Source organism: Amborella trichopoda, chromosome 11 (assembly GCF_054954075.1).
Source record: "Amborella trichopoda isolate Santa Cruz 75 chromosome 11, AtrichopodaSantaCruz75HAP2 v2.0, whole genome shotgun sequence".
Lineage (NCBI taxonomy): Eukaryota > Viridiplantae > Streptophyta > Magnoliopsida > Amborellales > Amborellaceae > Amborella > Amborella trichopoda.
The window spans coordinates 17,635,254-17,648,518 of record NC_142346.1 but is presented as its reverse complement, the minus strand read 5'-3'; the positions used below and the strand labels follow the sequence as shown (position 1 = coordinate 17,648,518).

Below are 13,265 nucleotides of genomic sequence, written 5' to 3'. Positions count from 1 at the left end.
TAAAAGGTATGTGGGAAGAGAAGGTATGTAGGAAGAGCTGAATCTATATCAATCAATATTTGGTGAAGCAGAATTATAGAGTATGTAGCATCAATACTTCAGAGTTGACAAATTTTTATCGGTTCTTAATCCTGAGTCTGATCCTGTTTGTGGACAGGTTTGGCAAGCAATGAGCTTCCATCCCTTAGTGATATGTATATGTGCCTCTCCTACATTTTCTTTTGATTCGAGTGTTAAGTGATGAACTGACAGGTAATGGAGGTCGTGGTAGGGGATGTGGTCATGACTCAGGAAGGGGCCGTGGTAGAGGTGATGGAGGCAGGTTTGTGGAACTCGAAAGCATACACATTGTGGCGATACAAATCATACAATTGAAAAGTGTTAGGATAAGATTGGTTTGCCTGGTAGGGCAAATCAAGATACTTTCACATCTGAGGGCAATGATGTTTATGAGTTTATCTGAATGGGCCTAGTGATCAATCATTGTTTGTCAAATTCTGCTGCTGACTCTATTGTGATTATAAGAGAAGAATTTAATTAACTTATTAGACAAGTACATCAGCCTATTGTCCATCCTTCTAATTCTACTTCCACCCTTGCTAACTTGGGTAGTTCTGTGCTTCTTGCATCTTAGAAACATACTCCATAGGTTATTGACTCAAGAGCTTCTAGGACATGACCAATGAGTTATTTGTTTTGTATCTCTAGGTAAGTGTATTTCTAATTCTTCTATTACTTTGGCTGATAGATCACTGTCTGGTGTGTCTGGACAAGGTACAATTATGCCCACTTCGTTCCTTTCTCTGTCCTCTGTGCTATATGTCCCAAAGTGCCCTTTTAGTTTGGTGTCTGTGAGCAAATTAACTAGATCTTTCATTGCTCTGTAACTTTTTACCCCTCTTATGTATGTCAGGATCTAAGGACACGAGGAGGACGATTGGTGGCGGGTATGAGTTTGGTGGCTTATCCTATTTGGATGATAATATGATTGGGGTTGTTGCACTTCACTCTTCTGCTTCTCCCTTCTTATGGCGTTGTTGGCTAGGCCATCCTTCTCTCAATAACTTGAAGTTGTTAGTTGCTTCTTTAGATACTCTGTCTGCTTTAGAGTGTGAAGCTCGTTAGTTAGTCAATCATCATAGGGTGTCATTTCGTCTTAGAACTGATAAACGGAGGCCTATTTCGTTTGTAATTGTTCATTCTGATACCTGGGGACCTGCTACAGTAAAAAATTTTGTCTGATCATATGTATTTTGTAATTTTTGTGGATGATTATTCATGAATGACATGGTTATGTTTAATAAAAGAAAGACTTGAGATTTTCTCCATTTTTAAATTTTTTCACGAGATCCAAACTCAATTCGATAAGTATATGCGTGTTTATGATAACACTAAAGAATATCTTTCCAGAGCGTTTCAAAGTTATTTTTCTCAAAACGGTATTTTACACCAAACTTCTTGTGTGCATACTCTTAAACAGAATGGGGTTGCTGAAAGCAATATTTAAAAAGTCGGACGTGCCTGCCTAGCCGTTTTAGGGGCCTGGCCGGCTAGGAATCAGGGCGAGCTTGGCCATCGCTAATGGGTTTAGGCCTCTACGGAGTTTAGGCCCCTTATGGAGTTATTAGGGCAGTTTTATGGACCCAAAAGCCCTGAAAATAAAAAATAAATAATCACAGACATCATCGGTCATCACATTCACATTAAAAAAAAAAATCGAATTGGCATTTGGTAAGTGGCAAAAAACCTTAAAGTACATATGACATAAATTGATAAAGTAACCATCAAAAGTCCAAGACTCTAAGCATGATGTCCACTGCCCACATGTGATGTACTATTACTCAACAACTCAAATGGGCAATTCGGTTTCATGACCACTCTGAGTAGAATTTGGTGATGATGCCATGCGATCATCATTAGAGTCATCCCCCTACTCAACATATTCAGGTTCATCCCTTGTCTCATTTGAATCTGTTTCATCCTCTTCTCTGAATCTCATCAACCTCTTCCCATTCTCCTTCGCTTTCCCCTTCCTTGTCCTTTGGCTTTGATATTGGGATCGAGTGGTCCGCATAGGGCTAAATGGTGTCCCAACAGCCTCACGAACCTGGCCTCTGTCAAGTCCTCTCTAGGGAATACCTCATCGTCCCTAGCATCAACTAGCCAGTCGCTAGTATCATCCATATCAACAACTTCAAGAGCCTCCCCTTCATTGCTCTCCAGCTCCTAATGGCACTCTTGCAGTTTTTTATTATGTTGAACAACAACAAGGTCGTTCAATCGCTTCTGTTAAAGTCCGTTCCTCTTCTTTGTATGGACTTATTAGATAAATGTCAAATAAACAATTAAACTTTGGAAAATATAATATAGGTTAACCTAATAAACTAAATAACTAACTGCCAAGTAAAGTAAGTGATATTACTGTTTCAAACATGCTTAAGTTGTGTTCACATTCAGACGAGCTACAAGCCAGTTTTGATATACGCATGGCCATCTGCTGCAAATGTGGGGCGCGTCCCCCATGGTTTTGTCCACGGTGTATCTATTTCACATAAATGTAAATGTAGTACATAAGATAACTGTATGGTTGAAATTTAATATGAAATCATGAAATCAAAGTGAAGTTCTGAACATACTAGGAGAGATCTCGGTCCTCTCTCTTATTGCCAACTCTTTTCCATGACACCAAGTTGAGAACCTACACCTTTTTAAATCCATTGAGAGCTTGTCTTGGACTTCATGATCAGTGTTGAGTTTGATTTTGCATATTTGCATTGGTTCATTGCATCCATGAACTTTCTTGTTATGTATCTCATGATTAGTGTAAAAGTGAGTAGGTTTAAGGTAGCACCTTACTAAGTTTAGGCTGGTAGTTCTGTTTATCTTCAATAATCTTCAAATATTCTCCATACCTAGCTTGATTATTCCTAAAAAATATCCTGATTTCTTCCTTAGCATCTTCCATAGCTTTATAAATGTGACCCATTGTCGGTTCCTTCTTATTGTCAACCATTTGGAGTGCAACTAATGGCCAAAAACATGTAGGGCATAGGGAACCTATTCCAATATCGTGAGTCCATGGCAATCTCTATCACTTCTCTCCCATTTGCTCTGATTGCCCACTTGGACTTGGTCCAATTCTCAGTACAGACATTAGCTAAAGCTTTTGCTTTTGCTCATACAAAGATTGCAAGGACAAAGTAGGAGGTGCCATATCTAGTTACCCCAGCTCTCCCCAAGTCTTTACCTTCTGTGAACTTCCTCATCATGGCTAAGAGCTGGTCAACATAAATTTCCCCAAGTTACAAACTTACAATGACGTCACATGCCTGTATGTATTCAAAAGAATCAAAACAGGTGACAACAAAGCATAATATAAAACTCATGTTCTTACCTTAGTGTGATTGTATATATAGATTGTGATGATCTTCGCTTTTTTGATGGTTGTCCTGATCGACTACCTGTTAAGAATCACCTCAAGCACGAGGTCTATTCAGTGTGCCGCGCAAAGTGACCAAAAAAAATGCAGCCTCTTTGGGATCAATAACTTTGTTGCCACCATATTGGCTGAGTATGTGTCGGTCACTACCTTGACCACTTTATCCTCCTCCACCTCCTCTATGCACTGGTCTACCAAATCACAAATGAAGGTTGCAATAGGGTACTTGTCAGAAGTATCAATAAACCTCAAGAACATTGTTCCTAGTAGACAATTCACCATCAAATTCATAATTCTTCTATCTCTTATCGCTCAAGTCATCAATCATAATAGTGCAACTGTATATGCCCCGTTTGACCCCGTTGGTCTTCAAAAAGTTATGATTAAGCTCAACTTCTATTCTATGCAATGGCTCCTTAAGCTCCTAAGAAGTTCGGGCCCTATACATGGTCTGAAAACTTTTTATGTTAGCATGATTAAGAGAAATGCCTACTGGTAGAACCCTCTGGCCATATATTGTGATACCTTACCTCTATCCTCTTTTTTAAGTGGCTTTTTAAGCTTGTTTGAGCCCTTTCGCACGGTAAAATCTCAAGATAGCCCCCGGGAGAAGGGCAGGGTGGGTTTTTTGTGGGGCAGGGGGGGGGTGGGGGGTGTGGGGTTGGGCAGAGGGTGAAGTAGTATCAAGGGAATCACACAAGGTATGAAAATTAAAAACTTTAAAAACTTCTTACACAAACATTCATATCACCTTGGGAAAACCCTTGCTCACTACAAACTATGTGAACAAAAACTACAACATTCTTCAACAACAACAATGCCCTTATAAATTGAGCATTGTTTATTACAACTTGAATGAAATAAAGTACAACATAAAGATAAAAGAAACAAAGTGCATGAGCCAAAAGTATCCGATGTGAAGCCGATTTCCAAGAGATCACCATGCAAATACTGCAATGGTATAGTTACAACCCTTGACTATCACTCACTCGTGATAGTGCAAGAAGGGTCGGACTTTTGATCTAATCTTGGGAAGAAAATAAATCACCACACGATTAAATGTCTTTCACATAAATGGAGATCAAAATAAGGTTAACATGAACTTGGGACCACCAAGCCAAAAAGGGTACAAGAATGGACTCCAAACAAGCTCCGAAAGGTGTAGTCTTGGTTCAAAACTTAGGTGCAAGGTTCCACACAACTGTAGGGTCAAAGGGAGTTAGTTAGGTGTATGAAACAAACTTGATGCTCACTGTTGTACACCATTTCATTGCATTTCCAGCAGCATGAAAGGCATGGCAGTTTGCGTTAAATACTTTAGAAGAGGCACCAACTAAATGCTCAAGGTTGAAGGAGAATTAAAGACGACATTTAACCGAAACAATTCAAGAGAACATGGGAGCATTTACCTCACGTTATCATCAAAGTTTCCAGCAGCTTAAAAGAGTCATAAAAGGAGCCCCTAATCAATGAAAATGGCGTGGAAGAGTTTTGAGGGGCACACTTTCAACATGAGTGAAAGGGGAGCATCAAGTAAGAAGAACTACTAACATGAAAGCAAAGAAGAGAAGCCTATTGAGTGGGACATGAGGGTTTGGAGAGGAAGAGGTAGGTGGTTCAATTCAAAAGCATTCAGGTGTGAATTGAATGAGAGGGGGTCCTATTTATAGACATTTCATGTGAGATGTAAAGATTAAATTAGATCTCATCCACCCATAAAATGATCCAAGGGTTGAGAGAGGCTAAAGACCTAGCCTAGTTAATCACCATTGATGGCTATCACATGGGTGGTGATTAATGAGCATACCTTTATCATCATACCCATATACCACCTCCACACTTTTTCAATAATTTCTTATGTGCCCTTAAACCCTAATTTTCACAAACCATTCCATCTTAACCATTGATTTTATAACCATTAAATCTCCACCCTTAATAAAATATCTGCTTATCAAGTTCAAATGAGGGTGGCGTGCCACCCATTGGGTTCATTAAATGTGAACCTTCCTTCTCTCTTAATCCTAATGAAAGGTCACTTTCAGAGGGGGAGACATGACATCACCTTGTATCATGCTTTGTCTCCTTATCCCCTTCACACCAATAAGAACTCTTCATTTTAAATACTTAAAGGTTAATTCAATCAAATAATTAGGAGATAAATTAATTTAAGAAAGTATGGAATCTCTACATTCTCACATGTGAACTCACACATGTCTCCACACGTGTGTCACATTGTGCCATAAAACACAATATCTATAGAACAAGGTTATGTGATATATCCAAACAAGTGCCTCCATGCCTAGGGTTAGGGTTTCCACGTCTGCCCATTGCGCAATGATGTGGCCATCCCATTGGATGCATGTGTGGCGCACATTGACCATTTGTGTGCGCACGCCACATATGCGGGTGTCCTTAATTGAAATTTACCCAACAAATTTGTCAGTGTATTTTTCCCATGAAATAAAACTTCCAAAAATCGTCTAAAATCATGATAAATAATTTTTATCATTTCTTATCAAAACATTATGGTTTGGCACTTTTAATAAATCCAGGGTGGAAAAACCCGGATCCACAAGAGGTCGGGCTGTATGATACTCCACTGGGGTAGACCCAATCCAATTTCTCATACCAGCTCAACAGGTCCCTATGCATCACAGACTTCAGTCCGAACATGAGTGGACGTATCAAAGCTAACCAATGGTTGAACAGATTCCAGGGTGTACAGTGGATTACAGGTGCCTCCCAAAGGACATGCACTCTCGCGGTGCGAGGGTCCTCTCTTAGCACCCGTGCACAGTTTTGATAGGTGGATCTCACCTTTTCTGAACAGCTTCCCAATTGTGAGTAAGCTACATATGTTAGGGATTTGGGCTTATGTCCTCTTACAACCCAGCTATGCTAACAAATGTATTACTCAATACATCTCAAACAAACGGGGATCCATTGATCCCCAAGCTGTGTCTCACATGACATAAGGCAAACTCAATCATTCCGACCCTGACTAGAGGAATACCTTAAAACGTATTGGTTCACAATGTGGTCCAAGAACCTCACCACAGTCAAACAAAGTTATTTTAGCTTGTTCGGATCCCAGTACGCAAGGATACCGGCAGCAACCATGATACTGGTCACTCTCATTGTGACTCTTAACTGTGTTGGTCATTGCATATAAGGCCTTGAAAGGCCATATATCCAACTGTGGGGGGTGTGTGGAATGGAGTAAGAATCCATAGACGCTCTTCTTTGAGGCCTCTTACTTATGGCCCTCATTTGTCTACTAGAAGATCCAACCTTGGCATATATATCCTCTTCTTCCCGAACTCTAAATATATCTACATTGCTGACAATTTCTTCATGCCTTCTCCTGATCTCCTCTTTCTTGTTTTTAACCTCTAAGTAACCTAACATCTCTCCTAACCTCAATTTGTAATTGATTGCATGGGTCCACATCCTCTTTATTGCCGATTAAAACTTTCTTTAGTCTATTAATGCCAGCATTATATGATTTTTTGTAAAGCTTGAACTCCACCCTATTATTGTCAATGGGATAAGGACAAGAACTGTGCTTCCAAGCCTTGATCGCTTTGCTTACTTGATTCAGTTGAAGACATTGTCGCGACTCATGGCTTACAGCACAGTTCAAAGAGTTACACTAACACACAAAGTATCACCTAATCAACAAACATGAAACGTATACAAAATGAAAACATTAAGAAAAAAAACAAAGAATAAAATTGAAGTTTAAATGAAAACTATGAAGTAAACAAAACAAACTAGAAAAGACCGTTAAGAATATGTGGAAACTGGAAACTAATAAAAAAATGAACTTCATAACATGTGAAACCAAATGAAATATAAACAATCACATGATATTTGGTTTTCCAATCTAAATATTAACATATTCAGAAAAAAATCTAAATATTCTTAAAATATCAATTTAGTTCAAACTATTCACATTATATAGGCCCAGACGAGTAATATTTACAAAATGTTCTAACCACAAACACGTAAAAGTATTACAAAAGAAAAACAGAAAATAAAAGAACATCAAATCATAACATGTTATACAAAAAAATGTCATCATCATCATTTGAGCCTTATCCCAACTATTTGGAGTCCACTACATTAAAAAAAAAAGCAAACAAATGTAATTCAAATATTGTAATGCGCCAAGCTTTTCAAAATGAATTCAATATAACCCCAACTAGTATTCACAAAATATTTCAACTACAGGCATGTAAAAATATCACAAAAAAAAGGAACATCAAATCATAACACAATTTAGAAAAAAAATACTGAACCCTAATTCAAATATTGTAAACCTTGATTCAAATGTCAAAAATTCCTGGGGTCGGGGGCCTATTTCTTCTCTTGGACAGGTGTAGTGAGTCTCCTCCTTGGCGCTTGCCTTAAACAGCTTGGGTGCCTAGGCGGGCTCCTAGATGCAAAATGCTTAGGAAGCCCTGCTAAGAGGTGCCTAGGCATTTTGGCCTCTAGGCTTTAGCATTGTTTGAAAGAAAAAAAAAACATTGACATTTACTTGAAATAACCTGCACTGTGCTGTTTAATATGCATGTTCCAAAGTTAACTGGGTAGATGCCTTGCTGACCTCATGCTGTTGTATTAATGGTACGTCCTGGGTTTTGAATGGAAAAACACCATACTCTGTTCATTTCCCTGATACATCATTATTTTCTGTTCTTCCGCAAGTGTTTTGGTTTGTTTGCTTTGTTCATGTTTGGGTGTTGTTAATGGTAAGTTAGATCCACAAGCGGTCAAGTGTGTTTTTCTGGAGAATTCTCACTTTCAGAAAGGTTATCGATATTATCATTCTGGTTTACAATAGAACTTTGTTTATTCTAAATGTTGCCTTTTTTGAAAACACTTCTTATTTTTCAGAAGGGGGTCTTATGCTTGACACAAATTTCTTTTGCCCTGCTCCAGAAGAATAGTCACAGACTTCTTCACCTCATTTGCCTGAACCAGCCGAATCTATTACTTCTACGCATGATAGTGGCCCTCAATAGCAACCCTGTGGAGAGGTTTACTTGAGAAGGAAAGTGCATGATGGATGCCCTCTACTGCCTTAGCCAACCAGTCAATTATCATCTTCACAAACAGATGCACTATCTGCTTTTGACTCGTATTCTTTGGATAGTGATGATAATGCATCTACTGCCATCCGTAAAGGTATAAGGTCTTGTAATGAGCATCCCATTGCTCATTTTGTGACCTTCGCAAATCCGTCCCTATCCTATCAAAGTTCTGCTTTAGCTCTTTCATCTATTCCTATCCCTAAATCTAGTCGGGAAGCATTTTCTGATCTGGGTGGAGAAAGCAATGGAAGAAGAAACGGATGCACTCAACTTGGATGATACATGAAATCTCATGAAGTTACCAGCTGGAAAAAGAACTGTTGGGTGTTGGGTTTATGTAGTAAAATATGCGATTGATGGCACCATATAGTGATTAAAAGCCAGGTTGGTTGCCAAAGGATGCACCCATGCCTTTGTCATTGATTACTTTGAAACTTTTGCACTTTGTTGCCAAACTTAATTCAGTTCAAATATTAACTATCTGTAGCAGCAAATAAGGGCTGGCCACTGTGGTATTTTGATGTGAAGAATGCCTACCACCATGGTGATTTAGAAGAGGAGGTGTATATGGAGCAACCACTTGGGTTTGTTGCTCAGGGGGGTTGGATAAGGTATGTAAGTTGGAGAAACCCATTTATGGTCTGAAGCAATCCCCATGTGCATGGTTTGAGAAACTTAACTTAGTGAAATTCTTGCGGCATATGCTTTTCTACACAGTCATTCAATGTTTATTGGAACATAGGACTCCAGGATAATTTTCTTAGTTGTATATGTTGATGATTTTGTCATTATAGGCAATGATCATGAAGGAATCAGTCATTCGAAGAGCCACCTAAAACAATTTGTTCGGATAAAGGATTTGGGCCAGCTAAGGTATTTTTCTTGGAACTGGAGTAGCTAGATCAGCGTTTTAAAATGCGGCCGCATCATGCGGGATGCACTCGCATCCGCATCAGAAACAAGCGCATATGCGCTTTTGACAGATGCGGCCGCATATGTGCCGCATCAGGCCGCATCGTAGCCGCATCCTGCATAGGCCGCATCCCACTGCTACAGTGTCTACCGAATTTTTTTTCTGTTTTGCCCCTCGGGGAGGGGAAAATTGCTCTTTTTGACCATCCAAATGTTAGGGAAACTGTTTGGGGGGGTATTAGGGGCCTTAAACGAAGATTTTCAGCCACTTTTGTGGCTTTTTTTGCATCAAATCGAGGTAAAAAAAAATTTCGTGGAAATTTTTTTTTCATCGAAATCTTCGATTTGGCGGTTGTTTGATACTTGGATGTTCATTGGATGCCTTTGATTGTTGATTTGGAGGTGTTAGGGTGAATTTGTGATAAGAAATCGGGGGTTTCAGAGGTCGTAAAGAAATCGAGTAGTACTTCACAGAGTCGGTAAATTATTTTTCCTTCTTGTACAATATTACTATTATACATATTTTTGGGGCAATGTCTTCTTCCCAATCTTCTAGTAATAAGGATCTGGCTTGAAAATATGCTAAATTAAAATATCCTAAAGATAGAAATTGTGTAATATGCTTGCTCTGTGGAAATACTTATATGGGTGGATAACTGGATACAGAATCTCCGACAGCTAATAGTGTTCAAGTTAATCATTAAACTAAAATACCTACTATCACATATATCACCTTCATACTTTTTTTTATGCATTAACTTATTTTTTAAATTTTTTTAGAATTTTTTTACATTTATCGACTGCATCATCGCGATGCACCCACATCCGGGCCGCATCGAGCTGCATCGGCCCCCCATTGCATCAGGGCCGTATCCCGCATTTTAAAACATTGAGCTAGATCAAAGCATGTCATTAGCTTGCCATAAAGAAAATACGTGATTGATTTGTTGATAAATACTGGAATGTTAGGGGCTAAACCAGTTGATACTCCTATGCAATGGTTTTAAAAAGCGGATTGGTGACCCGGATCGGGCACCTCAAAAACCGATCCGGATCGGCGAATCGGCGATCCAAATCGGGAATCGGCTGAATCAGTATGATTAAAGCTTCAAAAAAATCCGAAAAAATTATTAAAATTCATTATAAATGTTATTTTTTAGGAATCCAATGAGAAATGAGGGTACTACATTATTAACTTTCATTTTTTTCATCAATTTGTGAATATTGAGATGCTCTTTCCCTGTATAAACTTATGTTAACCATTAAATTTGCATCACATAAAAGAAAAATCATAGAATTATCATGGATAAAATATATAATTATACATGGACTATTATAAAGAGTAGACTAATCAATGAAAGAATGGTCATTAAAATCACGTTTTGGAGAAAAACCCTAATCCGCTAAAAAACCCCAAATTATTATAGCCTAACTAACTATAATCCAAAATTATTACAACCTAACTAATTATAATATTATATACTGAAATTATAATTATTAGTTTACATTTTATAATTATTTTATTAGATAAATAATAACAAATTTAAAATATTTTATAATATTATCTAATTTAAAATGTATTATTGACAACTGTAAGACAAATAGTACATTACATGATTTATAATGTAAAAATTAATAAATAAAATAAAAAATTTGGTTAACAATGTAAAAATTAATAAAATGCGTACAAATTTTGGAAATAACTTTTCAAGTTTTCAAAAATATATTTTTTTAGGTTTCTACAATAAATTTAGTGAAAGAGATTGTTAGTAGAAAGATGGAGATTTCAAATAGAATAAACTTTTTATTTTTTATTTTTTTATGCCTTTCATGTTATTTACAAAAATAATTATACCACTATATACAACAAAAATTAACTGCTACACAAAAAATTAACTTTTTTATTTTTTATTTTTTTATGCCTTTTATGTTATTTACAAAAATATTTATACAATATATACAATAAAACTTACTATACAACACAAAAATGCAAATGCAACACCCAAGGGGGGATTCGACCTTGGGTCATCAAGTGAAGAAGCACATGACATAACCGCCACGCCACCTCACCACATGTGGTTATAACTTGCTGATTAAGAGAATATATTTACATTTCCTTTTCATTTAATGATGTTTGAGAATTATCCCACTTCGAAAGATGGGTATTCCACTTTGGTATATAAATACCTATGCAATATGAACTACGTCATACGCGTGGAAATATTGGGGCAACCTCACACATGCGCGTCCGCACCTGCGCATGTGTCTGTGCCTCACACGTGCGCGTGCGTGTGCGCACGTACGGATGTGTCTGTGCCCACGTGCACACGTGTCCGTGTCGGAGTGATGACTTCAAAACCGTCGGTTGATGATGTCGTCGGGTGGTTTATTGTTTAAAACCGCCCGGTTCTCTCTAGACACGAGCGGTTCCCGTTTTATGTGAGGAGTTGGCTCGTTTTGTGGCGATTCCCGAGTCGAACCGGGCAAGTCTGGTTCGACTCGGCGTTTTTTAAAACCCTGCTCCTATGGATTCAAATATTAAATTATTAGTTGATAAAGGGGCATTGTTTCAGGATCGAGGAAGGTATAGAAGACTTGTAGCAGGCTGGTTTATCTGGCCATTACTACGCCTAAGTGTAGTGAGTTGGTTTATTCACTCCCCAAGTATCCCTCACTGGGATGCTGTTCATAGAATTTTGAGGAATCTAAAGAGAGGTCTAGGTAGATGTCTGATTAATAGGTCAAACAATCATTTGGTCATTGAGAGTTCCTCAAATGTTGATTGCACTGGTTCTCCATCTGACAGATGATCTACCACAGGTTATTGAACATTTATTGGTGGAAATCTAGTTACATGGGGAAGTAAGAAACAAAATGTTCTGGCTAGATCTAGTGCAGAGGTCAAATACAGAGCAATGATACATACTAACATGTTAATTGATGTGGTTGCAGACACTGATGCAGGAGATTGGGTTTAGTATTGCTGAGCCTATAAAGATGCGTTGTGATAATAAAGCTGCTTATATAGCTGGGAGTCCAATGCTTCATGAGAGAACTAAACATATTGAATGTCATTTTGTTCAAGAGAAGGCCACTAGTAAGCAAGTGTCTGTGAAATCTAGGGATTACTTAGCAGACATCTTCAATAAAGCTCTTAGCTGTATTATGTTTCAAACAATTTGCTCCAAGTTGTGCATGGGTGACATGTATGCTCTAGCTTGAGGGGAAGTGTTAAAGGTCCTTATTTCTGTTTTATTTTAAGGTAATAGGACCTATATTTCCTATATCTAGTTTGTATGTGTAGTTTTACTTCTCTAGTTTTATTGATTTGAGAGGTGCATGAGACCAATTTTGGACTCTCACGTCACTCTGCCTTCCTCTCCCTTTTCCATCTCTCTCTCTCTCTCTCTCTCTCTCGTTCCTCCCCTTCCTTTAACAAATATTAAGTTTTAAATTGCATAAATACTTTGTAAGTCTTTGCTGGAAACGGAGTACAGCAGTTGGATCAAAGGAAATGATAAATCCTCCTGTGCTGTTTTACCATGACAAGGTGATTGGAGTGATCCAACACTTCAAGTGTCAAGGTTCCCACGTCCAGATTTCTCATACTAGCTAGAGGTTATGATTCCAGAAAATCCTCTTTCTCCCTTGAAACTAGTACTTAAAATGCCCAAAAGAAATCCTAAAAGTTCTTATGAAAGATGAGTAAATAATAAGAAAGTTTGGTTGCTCTCTCGGCTTCTCAACATTTTTTTTTTTTTTTGTGTTGCTTTAGTTACCTCAATCAATATGGTGTGCATTATTAGCAGTAGACGGCT

At 38.0% G+C, this 13,265-nt stretch overlaps 1 protein-coding gene and 1 long non-coding RNA gene across 7 annotated transcripts in view; both read left to right on the top strand.

Annotated features, from left to right (window-relative positions):
• The window catches only part of LOC18444898 (serine/threonine-protein kinase BSK1), a 49,514-nt gene that overhangs the window by 16,122 nt on the left and 20,127 nt on the right, over positions 1-13,265 (top strand). The window lies entirely within an intron of this gene.
• LOC148779787 (uncharacterized) lies at positions 8,384-12,508 on the top strand. Its single transcript, XR_016044611.1, has 4 exons — positions 8,384-8,919; positions 9,023-9,146; positions 9,330-9,408; positions 12,400-12,508. It is a non-coding gene; the product is annotated as an uncharacterized LOC148779787 (long non-coding RNA).